This window comes from Oryx dammah, unplaced genomic scaffold, assembly GCF_014754425.2.
Source record: "Oryx dammah isolate SB20612 unplaced genomic scaffold, SCBI_Odam_1.1 HiC_scaffold_1, whole genome shotgun sequence".
Lineage (NCBI taxonomy): Eukaryota > Metazoa > Chordata > Mammalia > Artiodactyla > Bovidae > Oryx > Oryx dammah.
The window spans coordinates 75993487-75999641 of record NW_024070185.1 but is presented as its reverse complement, the minus strand read 5'-3'; positions in this window follow the sequence as shown (position 1 = coordinate 75999641).

Sequence of the window (6155 nt, the reverse complement as noted above, 5' to 3'; positions counted from 1 at the left end):
CACTGATATCTTTAGGACATTCCATCCAAATCCAGAAGAACACACCTTCTTCTCAAGTGCATATGGAACATTCTCCAGGATAGATCATATCTTGGGTCACAAATCAAACTTCAGTAAATTTAAGAAAATTGAAGTTGTATCAAGCATCTTCTCTGACCACAACGCTATGAGACTAGATATCAATTACAAGAAAAAAGTGTAAGAAACACAAACACATGGAGATTAAACAACACATTTCTAAATAACCAACAAGTTACTGAAGAAATCAAAAGGGAAATCAAAAAATTTCTAGAAACAAATGACAATGAAAACATGACAACTCAAAATCTATGGCATGCAGCAAAAGCAGTTCTAAGAGGGAATTTTATGGCAATACAATCCTACTTCAAGAAACAAGAAAAACATCCAACAGACAACCTAACTTTACACCTAAAGCAACTGGAAACAGAAGAAGAAGAAAAAAAATAAAATTAGTAGAAGGAAAGAAATCATAAAGATCTGAGCAGAAATAAATGAAAAAGAAATGAAAGAAACAATAGTAAAGATTAATGAAACTAAAATCTGGTTCTTTGAGAAGATAAACAAAATTGACAAAACTTTAGCCAGACTCATCAAGAAAAAAAGAGAGACAAATCAAATCAACAAAATTGGAAATGAAAAAGGAGAGGTTACAACAGACAATACAGAAATACAAAGGACTATAGGAGACTATTACAAACAACTGCATGGCAATAAAATGGATAATCTGGAAGAAATGGACAGGTTCTTAGAAAAGTTCAATCTTCCAAGACTGAACCAGGAAGAAATGGAAATTATGAACATCCCAATTACAAGCACTGAAATTGAAGCTGTGATCAAAAGTCTCCCAAAAAACAAAAGCCCAGGACCAGATGGCTTCACAGGAGAATTCTATCAAACATTTAGACAGGAGTTAATGTCTATCCTTCTAAAACTCTTTCAAAAAATTGCAGAGGAAGGAACACTTCCAAACTCATTCTACATGGCCACCATCAGCCTGATACCAAAACCAGACAAAGACAAGACACAAAAAAGAAAATTACAGGCCATTATCCCTGAGAAACATAGATGCAAAAACCTCAAAAAAAATTTTTGCTAAAAAATTTTAGCAAACAGAATTCAGCAATACATCAAAAAGCTCATACACTATGATCAAGTTGTGCTTATTCCAGGAAAGCAAGGATCATTCTATATATGCAAATCAATCAAAGTGATATACCATATTAACAAACTGAAAGATAAAAACCATATGATAACATCAATAGATGCAGAAAAAGCCTTTGACAAAATTTAGCACCGATTTATGATTATAATTCTTCTAAAATGGGCATAGAAGGAACCTACCTCAACACAGTAAAAGCCGTATATGATAAGCCTACAGCAAACATTATTCTCAATGGCGAAAAAGTGAAAGCATTCCTCCTGAGATCAGGAACAAGACAAGGGTGTCCAATTTCACTACTATTAATCAACATAGTTCTGGAAGTCCTAACTACAGCAATCAGAGAAGAAAAAGAAATAAAAAGAATGCAGATCAGAAAAGAAGTAAAGCTCTCACTATTTGCAGATAACGTGATAGTGTACATAGAAAACCATAGAGATAGTATTAGAAAATTACTAGAGCTAATCAGTGAATTTAGCAAAATTGCAGGATGCAAAATCAATACACAGAAATCACTTGCATCTATATACTAACAATCAAAAATCAAAAAGAGAAATTAAGAAATCAATCCCATTCACCATTTCCACAAAAAGAATTAAATATCTAGGAATAAACTTATCTAAGGAGACAAAAGAACTGTACACAGAAAATTATAAGACACTGATGAAAGAAATCAAAGACAACATAAACAGAAAGAGATATTTCATGTTCCCAGGTAAGAGGAATCAATATTGTGAAAATGACTATACTACCAAATGTAATCTACAGATTCAATGCAATCCCTATCAAATTACCAATGGCATTTTTCACAGAACTAGAACAAAAAAATTTCACAATTCATATGGAAACACAAATGACCCCAAATAACCAAAGCAGTCTTGAGAAAGAAGAATGGAGCTGGAGAAATCAACCTTCCTGACTTCAGGTTATACTACAAAGCTACAGTCATCAAGACAGTATGATATTCGCACAAAAACAGAAATATAGACCAATGGAACAAGATAGAAAGCCCAGAAATGGATACCTAATGGGTACCTTATTTTTGACAAAGACAAGCATATACAATGGGGCAAAGACAGCCTCTTCAATAAATAGTACTGGGAAAACTGGACAGCATGTAAAAGAATGAAATTAGAACACTTCCTAACACCGTAAAAAGATAAACTCAAAATGAATTAAAGACCTAAATGTAACACCAGAAACTATTAAACTCTTAGAGGAAAACATAGGCAGAACACTCGACAACATAAAGCAAGATCCTCTATGACCCACCTCCTAGAGTAACGGAAATGAAAACAAAAATAAACAAGTGGGACCTGATTAAACTTGAAAGCTTTTGCACAGCAAAAGAAACTATAAGCAAGGTGAAAAGACAACCCAAAAAAATGTGAGAAAATAAGAGTAAATGAAACAACTGACAAAGGATTAATTTCCAAAATATACAATCAGCTCATACAACTCAATGCCAGAAAAACAAACAACCCAATCAAAAAGTGGAAAAAAGACCTAAACAGACATTTCTCCAAAGAGGACATACAGATGCTAACAAACACATGAAAAGATGCTTCACATCACTTATTATTAGAGAAATGCAAATCAAAACCACAATGAAATATCACCTCACACCATTTAGAATGGCCCTCATCAAAAAGTCTACAAACAATAAATACTGGAGAGGATGTGGAGAAAAGGGAATGCTCTTGCACTGTTGGTGGGAATGTAAATTGATACAGCCACTATGGAAGATGGTATGGAGATTCCTTAAAAAACTAGGGATAAAACCACCATATGACCCAGCAATCCCACTCATAGGCATATACCCTGAGGAAAGCAAAACTGAAAGAGACACAAGTACCCTATTGTTCACTGCAGCACTATTTACAACAGCCAGAACATGGAGGCAACCTAGATGTCCATCGACAGATGAATGGATAAAGAAGTTGTGGTACATATACACACAATAGAATATTACTCAGTCATATAATGGAACACATTTGAATCAGTTCTGATGATGAACCTAAAACCTATTATACAGAGTAAAGTGAGTCAGAAAGAGAAAGATAAATATCACAGTCTAATGCACATATATGGAATCTAGGAAAATGGTACTGAAGAATTTACTTACAGGGCAGCAATGGAGAAACAGACAGAAAATAGGCTTATGGACATGGGGAGAGGGGAAAAGAGGATGAGATATACGGAAAGAGTAAGTAAACTTACATTACCATATGTAAAATAGATAGCCAACAGGAATTTGTTGTATGGCTCAGGAAACTCAAAGAGGGGCTTTGTATCAACCTAGAGGGGTGGGATGGGGAGGAGATGGGAGGGAGGTTCAAAAGGGAGGGGATATATGTATACCTATGGCTGATTCATGTTGAGATTTGATAGAAAACAACAAAATCCTGCAAAGCAATTATCCTTCAATAAAAAAATAAAGTAAAAAGAAAAATAACATATCCAGTCATTAAAGCCCTTTATTTAATATAAATATAACATGCAAATCAACTGTTCAACCATAAACATGTAGCATATGGCTTTGATGTTTCTTATGTTTAAAATGAGAGGTGAAGTTACCTTTTGCATGTTATAAGAAGAATGTTGTTGAAATTTTTTCCTTTAGAACTTTTAGCATTTTTCTTTCTTCAATTAAAACAGACTGCTTTTCTAATCAGAAAAAAAGTTTAAAGGAGAGACTTTTTAAAAGATGATGTATTTGAGTTTAAAAATAGATTCAAATGCTACTTTGATAAATACATAAATTTAACTAGAAAAGAAAGAATCTAAAAGAGGAAAATATTTTTTTAAAGAGAGAGAATAGAAAGGGAACAATATCCCTGTATCATACAAGAACATTTGGTTTTTCTAAGAGACTCAAACCTAATATAACACATTCCAAAAGAATTTATTTCACATGTTTTGTTGTATGAGATTCTCAACAATGTTACTCAAAATGCTAGGCCATGGGCTGAGCATGGAAAACTCTCCATTACCTAAAGCCTGCTCGTTGTGATGGTAAATGTTATAACATAAAACAAAAAGAAGCGTTGGGCTTCTTCCTCCCTAATGTAGAATCCCAAGCAGGAGGGAAAGAGAAGAGAGTAAAGTGATGACAAAAGTCCCTTCCTTCTGAAACTGTTGCCCATGTATAGACAATGAATCTACAAAAAAGCTGCCAACAGTCCCTGGGAACGCGTGCCTCTTTTTTGCTCAGCAAGGCTGTTACACAGAGAATTACTGAGAGTTTCATGTCAACAGGTGACTTGATGGAACACTTTTCGCTCACCTGTAATTTACTTAAATGCCAAGAATCTTAATGCTGACTGTCAACAGCTCCATGTAACATTTAACACGTGACCTCACTTGAGTCCCTATCTCACTTTAAGTACTTTAAAAATGCATTATCATCTCACCTCAATTTACTGCAAGATCTTAAAGAAATACCATTTCTTGAAATGAATTGTTACATAAATCACAGCTGCAAAATGCTATGACAAAGCCAGCCTGATTGCCCAACACCCCAGAGCACACATAAAGGCAGGAAATCTTCTGCTCTGAAAACAAAGAGAAGACATGTCTGTCTGTTACAGAATTCCCAGCATCAAGCCATGCCATTGAAGGGTTTCAAAAATTCCTGTTGGGACTTCCCTGGAAATCCAGGGGTTAAGACTTTGCCTTTGATTCCTGGTCCGACAGCTAAGATCCCACATGCCTTGTGGCCAAAAACACCAAAACATAAAACAGAAGCAACACTGTAACAAATTCAATAAAGACTTTTTAATAAATGGTCCACATTAAAAAAAAATCTTTAATAAAAAAATACCTTACTTAAAAAACTAGGAATAAAACTACCATATGACCCAGCAATCCCACTACTGGGCACATACCCTGAGGAAACCGGAATTGAAAAAGGCACATGTACCCCAATGTTCATTGCAACACTATTCACAATAGCTAGAATATGGATGCAACCTAGATGTCCATCAGCAGATGAATGGATAAGAAAGTTGTGGTACATATACACAATGGGATATAACTTAACTATAAACAAGAATGCATTTGAGTCAGTTCTAATGAGGTGGATGAACCTAGAACCTATTATAGAGTGAAGTAAGTCAGAAAGAGAAAGACAAATATCATATATTAACAAATATATATAGAATCTAGAAAGATGGTACTGACCATCCTACGTGCAGGGCAGCAAAGGAGACACAGATGTAAAGAACAGACTTTTGGACTCATTGGGAAAAGAAGCAGGTGGGATGATTTGGGAGAACAGCATTGAAACATATACATCACCATATGTAAAATAGACAGCCAGTGGTAGTCTGGTGTATGATGCAGGGAACCCAAAGCTGGTGCTCTGTGACAACCTGGAGGGATGGGAAGGGAAGTGGGAGGGGATTGGGAAGGGAAGTGGGAGGAGATTCAGGAGGGAGGGGACAAATGACTATGGCCAATTCATGTTGATGTATGGTAAAAACCATCACAATATTGTAAAGTCGTTATCTCCAATTAAAATAAATAAATATGTTTTTTAAAAATAAAATTAAAAATTCCTGTTTAAACGTAAAATGCAGGTTTCTGGGGCTTCCTGATACGTTCTACAAATCACCACACAACCACCTGGTCCAAGTGGTGGGGAAACGTGGAGAATGGCCCTGGAAGCTGGGATGATTTCAGCACCCTGAGACTGCCTCAAATAGAGGGATGTGGCTTAACTGTCTCCAGGATGCCCGGTCTAATATCCAAGAGCACTTACACAAGAGCACCTTGGACAAAGGTCTGAAAAGACGGCTATATTGAGCCTGAAGCAGATGCTCTGGTATGTATGTATTGTATGTGTTAGTCTCTCAGTGTGTCTGATTCATTGCGACCCCATGGACTATAGCCCCACCCCAGGCTCCTGTGTCCGTGGAATTCTCCAGGCAAGAATACTAGAGTGGGTTGCCATTCCCTTCTCCAGGGGATCTTT